The sequence below is a fragment of the Theropithecus gelada genome, chromosome 12 (assembly GCF_003255815.1).
Source record: "Theropithecus gelada isolate Dixy chromosome 12, Tgel_1.0, whole genome shotgun sequence".
Taxonomy (NCBI): domain Eukaryota; kingdom Metazoa; phylum Chordata; class Mammalia; order Primates; family Cercopithecidae; genus Theropithecus; species Theropithecus gelada.
Window position 1 is genome coordinate 21,980,324 of NC_037680.1, and position 12,002 is coordinate 21,992,325.

A 12,002-nucleotide genomic window follows, 5' to 3' on the forward strand; every position below is an offset into this window, starting at 1 on the left:
AGTACAAAGTTAGGATTGAAACTCAAGTTGATTTCCTAAAAAGGGCAATCAAGAAAGAAAATATTCCTGCCTTCTGATCAGTGGTGAATGGAAAAAAAGAAAGAAAGAAAGAGAAACAAAAAAGAATATTGCAAAGAAAATAAGTAACTGCACGTAAGGAAAAACAGAGAGGTGAGTGAGAGAGTTTGGGGCAGTTCAATTTTAAGTTTGCTGAACTATAGCATCCATGGGGAAGAGACACTCAAAATGAGACTCTAGAACTAGGCACAGGCCCGGGGTGTCATATTAAAACTTCACCCTTTTCAGATATCAATAAGAAAGGCTTTTAAGCCTAGGCAACATAGTGAGACCCCCATCTCTACAATAAAAAATAATCATAATACAGAAAAAAATTTATTTTATAAAAGGTCTTTACATAACATCTTAAGAAATGATTTCATTTGCATTTTAGAAAAATTGATCTATGGATGACATAGAGTTTTGATTATAAGGTGAAATATAGAGACAGGGAATGAAGTTAGGAAACTGTCCAAAGAAAGTTGTAACACGATGATGACACGGGATTCTTTTGGTGCTGCTTTGCCAGCTGAAGACCTCAGTGGCTGGTACTCTGCCCCGGCTTTGCTAAGTCCCTGTGGGCTTGCTCTGCCCCCTTGGCCTGGCAGGCTGTTGTTGGCTCATTCCCAGATTCCATGATCACCACAGCTCTGCACACAGCCCATAGTAGGACCAGATGTGCCCAAAGTGGCTTCCACAGCTGGGTGTGGGCCTTCAGACGAGGGGGAACACGGTGGTGCTGGAAAACTCAGAAATGCAAGCAAGTGCAGGGCACCAACTGGGTGTCACAGCTTCTGCTAGGGGAGTCCTGAGGTCTGAGACACCAGGGAATGCCATAACTCTCTTTCTCCTTCCCGCTGCTTGCAGCTCAGCGAGTGGGGATGTATTATAACTCGTTCATTCCTGCTGCCTGTGGCTTAGTGAACAGTGGTGCATTACAGCTCTGGCTCAGAGAGTCCCAAGGTCTGGGCCCCCAGAAGGGTCACAGCTCCTGTCATCCTCGCCCCCTGCAGCTTGGTGAGCTGGTCAGGAATATGTTACAAATTTTTTTTGCTCCTGTTATTCAGCAGGTTCTGGGTTCTTGTCCTGTAACCAAGAAGAATGAGGTATGCAGACACTGGAGAGTGAGCAAGGCAGAGAATCATTTTATTGAACAACAGAAAAGCTCTCGACAGCAAGAGAGGACCCAAAGTGGGTAGCCCACTGTGTGAGAAGGGGCCAGAAAGCAGGTAGCTGTATGTGTGGCTGAGTCAGGCGTTTTTATAGGTTTGGAATGAGGAGGCACAGGTTGCAGGTAGCCTTGGAAAAGGCAACATTTGATTGGATAAAAAGCTTTATTCATCATGTCTGTAATCCAAGCACTTTGAGGGGCCAAGGCGGGTGGATCACCTGAGGTGAGGAGTTCAAGACCAGCCTGAACAACATGGTGAAACCACGTCTTGGCTAAAAATACAAAATTATCCGTGTGTGGTGGCACACCTGTAATCCCAGCTCTTCAGGAGGCTGAGGCAGGAGAATCACTTGAACCTGGGAGGTGGAGGATGCAGTGAGCCAAGACCACACCATTAAACTCCAGCCTGGGCAACAGAGTGAGATGTCGTCTAAAAAAAAAAAAAAAAAAAAAAAAAAAAAAAGTATTATTCAGAGAGGACCAATCAGGGAAAAAGTGAGCAAACAGGAATAGAAGTTCTTACTCCAGTCGTAGACTCTATCTGGAGCCAGCAGCTCGGTTTTCAGGCTTTAAATTGTCTTTGATTTGAAGGCTGGGTTTTACCAGGAACCCAACCCTGTCTACCTAAGAATTTGTCTGTCTCCTGCCACTATCAATGACCAGTTAGACTGAGACATGCAGCGGGAGGGGGAATGCTATAGAAGGAAGGAGTAGACAGTCATTGGTCAAAGTGAAGACTCCATGTTTTCTGTTAAAAACCCAGTAGAAGTTATGATTCTATGTTTTTGTGAAAAGTCATGGGTAAGAGAAAATTAGAAAGCAATTTCTTTTGCCTATGTCTTCTTGCTGATTATTTTTTTGCTCTATATTCATGTCTTTTCATTAATGAAAAATCTAGAGTATCCTGCTTAGCTACTTATTGGTGTCAGTAAGACATTAACTTACTATTGCATTCGGCCTGTGTCAGTGCAGTGAGTCCAAAGGTCCATTTCTTAAGCACAATGAAGATACAGGGGTCCTGTATGAGAGGAATTGTTTTTTGTTTGTTTTGTTTTGTTTTGTTGTTCATAGAGACAGGGTCTTGTTCTGTTGCACAGGCTGAAACACAGTGGCAGAATCGATATAAATGTAAAGTGGTATGTAGATATTTATGTATGTGCCTTTAAAAAAACTAAATAAAATGACACAAGAGATGTTGAAAAAGAGGAAATCAAAGAAAATATACAAGCAAAATATCAACAAAAACAGATTTTCATATATTAAGATAAAAATTAAATTCATGGAAAAAAGTATAACATGAACAAATGAGAATACTTTATTGAGTAAAATGAAAATAAATAATAATAGTTTTATCTATTAAGAACATTAACTGATGTATACACTATATATTCCAGTACTTTTTCCCAGTTTGTCATTTGTCTTTTGTCTTTATTCAAGAAGTTTAGGAATGAGGCAGGATCATCAAACCTGGAAACTAGGGATCTCTGAAGCCACTGAAGAGCCTGAAGTGTCCATGGGGCCAAGTAGCTAGAGATGCCCATGAAAGGAATGCAGGGGGAGATCTTTCAGCCTTTGCAGAATGAGAAGCCTGCAGTTACAGTGAAGAAACAGTTTAACTTAGCATAACATTTATAAGTTGGAAGAAAATATTTCTAACAAATAGAACTGATATTACTCAGGATATAAAATGTTCTATTACAAATAATGCAACAGGAATATGAACCAAAGTTATGTTTCCTTTGTCTTAGCATTCAGCTAGAGGTTTTGAAATGCTTTACTGCATCACAGCTGAGAACTACTGAGAGTCAATGATCCTGCTCCCTTTGGTGTGTTTCGGCAAAGAGGAGGTTGCAAACTGCTGTTCCTGGGAAGTTTGATAGAAAACTGCAAGGCCAGCTTTCCATGGTACAGACTCTTTGTCCTTGGGGCCATCCATACTGAATTATTTTTCATATACCATATAAAGACCATTTTTAAAATTAAAAGCAATAACAATTTCTTAATAATGAATGTTAAAATAACCAGGAAATAATTAGAATTATGAAGTTAAACCAATGAGATAAAGTGAAAGAACAGAATGCGAGAAACTAAGAAGTTGAGTAAAAAATAAGGAATAAATAGCATAATATAAGAAAAAGGTAAAACTGTGTAACAGAAAACAATTTAAAATAATTAATACTGACATCAGTAAAGTAGAAATAAGCATAAAGGTGAGTTATGAAATAAACTAGGGAAAGAAATAAAAGGAATAAAAAAGAGTTAAAAATGAATCAATATTGAAATAATACAAAGAAAATACAAGAAACAAATTGGGCAAAAGTGGAAGAGACAAGCAACTTGATTGGAAAGAAAAATGTTAAAAAAATAAGTTAAGGGGACCACACAGTGTCTCATATCTGTAATCCTGGCACTTTGGGAGGCCAAGGTGGGCAGATCGCTCGAGTTCAGGAGTTTGAGATTAGCCTGGGCAACATGGTGAAAATCCGTCTCTACAAACAATACAAAAATTATTGTTTGTAGTGGTGGTGCGCACCTGTGATTCCAGCTAGTTGGGGAGGTTCAGATGGGAGGATCACTGGAGCCCAGGAGGTAGAGGTTGCAGTGAGCCATGATTACACCACTGCATTCTAGCCTGGGCAGCAGAATGAGTCCTTGTCTCAAGAAGAAAAAGAAAACATAAATAAATAAGTTGAGGGTAAGGGGATACAGGGATCTCACTGTACTTTCTTCCCAGTTTTGCTATGAACCTAAAATTGCACAATGGAATAGAATAAAATCTATAAAAAAGAATAAACATTTTTTAATTGGCAATAAGCTGAAAAAGGAAAATACAGTTAAACACCATGTAAAACAACAAAATATGGTAAAACAATGTAGTAGGGAAAAGCTGTAATTTATTTTAGACAGTATTAGTATATCCTGAATAAAAAGAATTGTTACTGTTATGTAATTATGAGTGATATTGCTCAAAGCTATTGCACATATACGTGGTTGTTTACTTTGTATGTTTGCAGGATTATTTAAACTTTGTATAATCTTTTTACAAAACAATTTAAGTATAGACTCTTTCCACTTTGGGAGGCCAAGGCGGGCTGATCATGAGGTCAGGAGATTGAGACCATCCTGGCTAACACAGTGAAACCCCATCTCTACTAAAAATACAAAAACAAAATTAGCTGGGCAGGGTGGTGGGCGCTTGTAGTCCCAGTTGCTCAGGAGGCTGAGGAGAGAGAATGGTGTGAACTTGGGAGGCGGAGCTTGCAGTGAGATTGCGCCACTGCACTCCAACCTGGACAACTGAGCGAGACTCTGTCTCAAAAAAAAAAAAAAAAAAAAAAAAAAAAGCTAGAATCTTTCAAGGTGAAAATAAAACCTGTTTATCTGAAATAAATAATAATAATTAGCTCTGATGAAAATACATGTGATACAATTCCTTATCAACTTTTTTTTTTAATTGAAACAGTACTTTGCAGCTTACACTCCTATTCTTATCAAGTTTTGGAACTGAAATTAGCATAACTTCAGAAAATGAATAGGAAAGCTCATCTTTTTGTATGATCTGGAATAGTTTGAATAACATGAGACTCTCCTAATCTTTAATGCTGTGCTAGAATTCATATGCAAAACTTTTCAAAAGTAATGTGTGCCTTCTATTTTTTTTCTGTATTTCCTGGCAATGGGGATGTTTCCTTTTATACAATATCTCTTTAAACGCATTTTTAATCTCCTCTAAAGGAATTGTTTTCTTCAACTGTTTCTCTTATTTGGTTGGTTTTGAAAATTTGCCTTTTGCTAACTAATTATATTTTTCCTCTAAATTACAAAAATACTTCTATAGAGGATACTATTTTCTTACATGAATACAAGTTAAAATTTCAAATGCATTTGTCCTTTTTCTGTTTCTTGCTAGTTCTTCCTCTTATCGAATAATCTGCATCTTCCTTGTCTAGATTCAGAGCCCCTTAGTAGCACTTTTCTTTGGTTTTGGGGGACATACTGCACCATTCTTCAGATCCTAGTCTAGTGAACTCTTTTCCCCTGCCTGCAATGTGGGGTTAAGACAATTTAGGAATTTGCTATATTTTGGTGTCTATCATACTATAAGCTATGAGAAGTTTCAAACGACTGGCGAAATGGTGGACGGATACTGGACACTTCCGAAATGAGAACTTTTACATCATTTATTAGTGACACTAGAAAACACTTTGCCAGACAAACATAGGAAGAAAGGACAAATCCCAGAAGAGGATCTGGAAGTGACATCTCCAAACATCAGCTTTATACTACCCCTGTTGATAGTCATTTTTAATATTAAGAAAAAAAAATTTCTGTTGTGAGTTGTTATGGTAAAAGAGGGCATGTACATTGTACCTTGTACTATAGAAAAAAAAAAAACTCCGGTATATGAAAGCTTTGTCTTTAGATGGAGATTTTGTAATGCCTGCTCCCATTTTACAGAGTCATCATGACATGAATGATGTTGTTATGCGGTCAGTGATGTCAATATGACTCAACTCACTTTGGGTTTTTCGTGTTTTACAGGAACCTCAGAAATTCCTCATGTAAACAATCAGACAATTGAACAAATTGACCTGCAAACACATATAACAGAAAACTACTAAAGTTCCCCTGCTACAGCACACGATTTAGATTGCCTTCTATACCTTTGTGAGTTTAACAGTGAGGGGAAAGTTCTGATCTAGGAAAAAGGGAATGGGTTATAGGAATTTTAGATTCTAAATAAATTTTAATCACCAACTGGCAAAATGTCATTTGCTTATAATGAACCCTTGCATTTTCCTCTGAAAAACTGAAAATACAACATATAGAGGGTAGGAAAGTCCCTGCCCATTAATGAGAAATTTTTCTAATAACGAGACTATGTACCTCACGGGAAGGAAAAAAGTGAATTATCTAAATAGAGCCTAGTGATTTATTAGCATATGAATTTGCTTTGCCTTCCCAGTTGTAAAAGTGAGGGAGAGGGAAAAGAAAGGAGAGAATGGGGGAGGAAATGAGAGTGCAGTGGAGGGAAGAGAGAAAAAGGGAAAAAAGAAAAGGAGAGAGAGAAAGAGAGGCAGGGAAGGCAAGAGGAGGGCATTGGAGAAAGAGGAGAGATGGCCAGAGGAGGGAAAGAGGAGGGGGCAGCAGGAAAGGAAGGAGAGGGGAAGGAAGGGCAGATAAGGGGAGGGGGAAGAAGAAAGGAGAGATAAGTTTGTGTGTGCTCTGTTTTTTATGCTTTCCCCTCCCCATATAGAGAAGATGCTATGTTCCTTGGCAGAAATTGCTTAAGGCAAATCTCCTGACCTAGCATTTGAGAAAGTTTTTGTTATGTCATATTGGTTATCCCCAAGGAGAATTCTGGAAAGAGTGATTGGGTGTGCAGGGCCCTGGGATACATGAGGTGAGGGGAAAGGAGAGGCAAGAGGGCAGAGAGAAGGAAGCTAACTGGCCCCTCCCATCTGGGAACTTCCCAACACCCTGTGTAAAGAAGAAGGAAGAGTTCCAATGATGAATGACTCAGAGTAAATTTTCCTCCTAAGAAGTCACATGTGAGCTCTGCATTTTTATTTAACTAAGAAAAATAGTGTATTGTGAAATTTTCTGTTTACCCAAGTTTGAGACTGCAGTTTTTTTTTTTTTTTATTAGTTCTTTCCTAACTTGTCCCTGTCTTTAATCTCATTGCTCATTTCACATACTGAGCACCCAGCATTAGAGTGTTATGATCAGACTGGTAGTATAGCCATGGATTCTTACAGAAAGAGTTTGCTGCTCTGAATTTAATTTGGGTAATGATCCAGCAAGCACCCATTTTAGTCTACTAAATGCTAGGTACTGGCCTAACTATGGCAAAAAGGCCCTGAAGAATAAGAATAAAGTTCATAGTTCAAGATTACCTTTTGAGAGGAAAAAACTTCCCCATATTTCCAATAATCAATTTTTATAAAACAAACTAAATCTTAATTAAAAAAAAATAAAACAAATTAACCAATTTAATAGATATTTATTTAGCTCCATACATAGGCAGAGCTCTAAGGAGGATAAAATCAGTCTTTTCCTCTCAGAAACATATCATGTTATCAACAGGATGGCATACCTGGAAATTAATAGACAACTGGGAATTGTACAACAGCTTATTTTGGCAACACTTTTTTTCTTTCTGTTTCCAAAAGCAAGGAATGGTAGCTCACACTGTTCTCTGTTTAACCTCCACTGCTGGCCCTGCAGTGGGTCTTGCTTTCACCCCGGACCCCGCATGACTTGTTCTCTCACAATTCCCTTCTATATTTAGGGGCCTATGTTATGATACAAGTTTTGCTCCCCATTACATCCCTGGAATTTCACTTTGTGCTTGGTACAAAGAATATACTTAATACTTTTCTTGAATGAATGAAGGTGTCAACTGAAGAATGACAGGTTTGTACATTTGGAAAGGAGAGCTTCATTTCACATAAAGGGTTGCAGCCTGCAGGGTGGCAATTCTGACCTCTGAAAAGCGTAGCCTCTGGTCAGGAACTGGAAATAGACATTTTGAGGGAGGGGCAAAGGAAACAGAAATTTGTGTTGAGCAGGGTAGCTGAATATACATATTCAATAAGCTATAGAGGGAGCCATGAATATTTATGAAAGGAGAAATGTGTGCATGCACAATGGAGTTTCATGCCTCTCCATGGGATCTGTGTTCAAAAAATGACAGCATTAATACAATCTGAGGGGGCAGTTTTCAGCCCAATGTGAAGCAGAGGACATGAAAGCCTTTACTGCACATTCTCCATAGACTAGCCGGAAACGCTCCATCATCAGTGTTCTTTTTTTGTTCCAAACCACAAAAGGGAGGGATAACATCAGGTGATGGTTGATGTCATTGGTGGAGTCTTTTGAAATGACTGGTTTCTGTTTAGCCATAGGGCAGAAAGTCCAATCGTAGTTAGTGACAGAGGAGGTATGTGTTCCACTTCCTATCCTGTCATGGCCAAAAACGTAGTTTTCAAGTTTACTCTGGGGTCCCCTTGGCCAAGAGCGTGTCCGTTCAGTTAGTCTAGGGGCTTAGGATTTTATTTTTATTCCTCAAATGTAACAAATTTAAAGAAAGAAAGAAATTTGTAAAACATAAGAAATAGAAGTATAGCTTAGACCTCCAAGCAAGTTCTTTAAAGGTGACAGAGTTAAACAGTAGTTTTTAAGATAATATTTTGATGAAATTTTTAATCATATGATTGTAAGATTTTAGAAGAAGCAAGATCTTGTGAAAACAAAACCTCGATGTCCATATCTGTCTCTCTAAATCTATAGTCAATCTTTTAAAAGAGTGACACAAAAATGACCCAGATCCGCCCTCTGGTTCATTCCCCATACATTAGAGCCTGGTAATCTTCCCAAGTTTTTACAGCATAAGGCATACACCACATAATAGATGCAAAAAAATTACACCTTCTGAATTTTCCTGAATGGATTCAAATTTTTACTCTTCTAAGTCAATCAATTGGTGGACTACTTACTTTATAGGATTATTGCAAGGATAGGATTGATGAAGTGAAATATACTTTCTTTTCCCTGGTTAATTACTCCTATTAAAGTAATTTCATGCACTTTATCTGCCTCTCTTGGAAACTGGAGAGTAGTACTTTCTGTCTGGTTTCTTAAGATTAAAAAAAGACAATATGTCACTTTTGACTTAAGTGTCATGGTACCTATGGCTTTCTACCTGCATGGTTTTATCATCTCAATAATCTTGGGAAGAAGGTATTTTTAAGTTCATTTGATAAATAGGAGACTGAGCCTCCACAAGGGTTAAGTGAATTGCTCAGGGTTATACAATGAACACTTGATAGAAATGATTAAATGACACTTTACTTGATTTGCTGTGGGTTGCTAAACAAAGCATAGGTGTGTATAAGTCATTCAATTATTCGGGCACAGTCTTCATCCTTAGTCCAAATATCGAAAGTCTTTGCTCTTAGTTTTTATAACTACAAGGATATTCATCAAAAGACGCAAGCTCAAGAATAAGCCTAAAGAGGTAGTCAAAGTAGAACAAAAGACAATTCACAGACTTAAATGAACAATTTGCATTAATGAAGTTTGCCAGGCTAGTTTCCACTTGAATCTTCAGATTTTCTTTCTTCCTTGATTGTCTTGTTAACTGTCCAGATTTATTACCTAGGAGTTGTTTTTTTTTTTTTTTTTTTTTTTTTTTTTTTTTTTTTTTTTTTTTTTTAATTCACATGTTAGGCAATAGAATGTATTCTGGAATTGAGAGCCTATTTTAAATTTTTGACTAAAAAGTTTACCCATTAAATGTCATCGATTCGGCCATCAGACTGAAAATTCTGTGTATTTAACGGAGGGTACTGTCTCAAAAATTCAGAGCTCAAACTGAAGAATTAAGGCAAAATTTGGAATTTAGCTCTAGGACAAACTCATCAGTTCAGGGGTCAGAGATTTATATCGTTAAAGGACAAGTGCGTGTTTACCTGAGTTTAAAGAGCAAAGTTGCTTCTGGAAAGAAGCCCTCACTGGAGGCTCTGGCATTTGAGATGGGGGCAGGAGCACACATTGCTTAAATTTCTGACAGTGGCTGGAGATTACAGATTGGTTAGGGGAGAGGAAGTAAAGTACAAGTATGTTTATAAATTCTCCACTGGGTGGAGTCTGAGCAGTTCTTTGAATTTCTTACTCTAAGATCTGGCCTGTACATTTGCAAGGAATTCTTGAGAGCTTCCTGGACAGATCCTGGGAGCCAAGCACCCCATTGGAATCCTAGCTGGTAAGCTTGAGGCGCTGATAAAAACTCTCTACCCTAATGTTTACTCCATGTTTTTTCCAAATGAAACTTCTGTCAGCTAGAATCCTTGTCATAGTGTTTTAGAGTTGGGTTTTTTTTTTTTTTTCTGCTGCTCTCTTCTTTTATTTTCATATTATTTTTGTAAATAAAACTGGTATGAACTTCCTAAAGGCCCCGCCTTTAGAAATGGGTTAAATGAAGAGATCTTTACCAATATAATGGAAAATAACTGATGTCCATAGTGCACTGAATGTGGTTACATTTGACAAACCAAAGTTAGTCCTGTTCTTATTTGAGTTTAAACGGCAAGATTAGGTCAAACTCCAGATGAGGGAAAGATATTCTTAAACAGATGTTAAGTCTACTGTTTTCTGGTAACTTTAATTGTCTTATGCCGCTAGTAGTCATACTAAATATTTATTTAGAGAAGTGAAAATGCCTATTCTTGAACAGAGTTTCTTCCCCTTTCATTTTATGAAACCTAAGAAGAGAAAGTTGATACACTTTTAAAAAATATACTAGATTTTCTTTTTTCCTTTCTGCTTTTATTTTGAGGCCAATGGGGTGTTATTTAATAGTAACACTGAAACAAATGTATTGATTTCATTAATGTGTTCAGAAAGTAATTCATATTCTAGATATGAAATATACACTTGTAACACAGTAATGTTACCCATTTCTCAATGATATGCCTAAAGAATCTTTCTGAATATGCATATTGTTTTTCCTGTTTTATTAATGAAAAACTACACACTTTCTCAACATATTTTTAAGTGAGGTTCTAAACTTTGAACTCCTATGTACAATTTGCTTATTTCAGGCGTGAATGTGAAACTGTGTGAAGATTAACTATTGGACACTCATGGTCATTTATTTAACTATTTAGCTCTAAATCAGTGGGTGACTAGGAGATTCTGAATTCTGTTATTTTCTTAAAATCAATCAGTTTTTAATTGTTATACAAGCTTTTTACTTTAAAGTTGTAGCTGTCTAAATAAAACTGTGAAAGCACAATTTCCAAACCTCAATTGAAGGCACATTGGTGCTGTCCATCAGAAGGTATTGATAATTTTTTAAAAATTACGAACTATCTTTTATCTTTTTATAAAGGACCTAATGTCACTTGAGTTTAACCATAATCCTTTGAAGAAAGTAAAATTTAACTTTCAATAACATTGACATACAGAGCAGTTAGGTGACTTGCCTGACACCATATGGTATGTATGTCACCTCTCTTGATAAAATTAACATTAAATATGTAAAATTTGAAAATTTGTAAAATATGTAAAAGTCGAAGTTTTTAAGAGTTTGGATTTAATGTCTTCATTTCAAAATATGAGCATGTCACTTTATTTGCAAACCAAACATGGCATAACATTATGGCTTGTGAACACTAATTGTCTTAGCTGCTGGAGCGAGTGCACACTTAAGCAGCAATTAGTATGAGTGAATAAATTGCATCCTTAGAGTGAGTGCACTGTGCTATCCTGGGAACTAAAGACTGTATTTGAGTCTATGCGAAGTTGTGCACAGTGGTGGAGTAGGGCAGGGTGCTGTCATTTGGAAGACTATGCCCATGAAGTATCTCAAGGTACCCCAGATGTGACAGGCCCAGGAACGGAACCAGCCACTTTAACTTTTGCCTGGCTGAAACTGGACTGGGAAGGATGGATTAAAAAGGGTAAATCGGCCGGGCGCCGTGGCTCAAGCCTGTAATCTCAGCACTTTGGGAGGTCGAGACGGGCGGATCATGAGGTCAGGAGATCGAGACCATCTTGGCTAACACGGTGAAACCCCGTCTCTACTAAAAAATACAAAAACTAGCCGGGCGAGGTGGCGGGCGCCTGTAGTCCCAGCTACTCGGGAGGCTGAGGCAGGAGAATGGCGTAAACCTGGGAGGCAGAGCTTGCAGTGAGCTGAGATCCGGCCACTGCACTCCAGCCTGGGCGGCAGAGCGAGACTCCGTCTCAAAAAAAAAAAAAAAAAAA

At 37.8% G+C, this 12,002-nt stretch overlaps 1 protein-coding gene across 4 annotated transcripts in view; it reads left to right on the plus strand.

Annotated features, from left to right (window-relative positions):
* Positions 1 to 12,002, plus strand: part of KYNU (kynureninase) — a 296,464-nt gene that overhangs the window by 114,135 nt on the left and 170,327 nt on the right. For 2 of the 4 annotated variants that reach the window (XM_025405224.1, XM_025405227.1), the window contains exon 1: positions 9,756 to 9,996. The exons of 1 other annotated variant lie outside the window; for it this stretch is intronic. The gene's annotated coding sequence lies outside the window, so the exon portion shown is untranslated. Of the gene's footprint in view, positions 1 to 9,755; positions 9,997 to 12,002 lie in introns of those variants that run through there. One more of the 4 variants, XM_025405225.1, reaches the window with a different exon arrangement.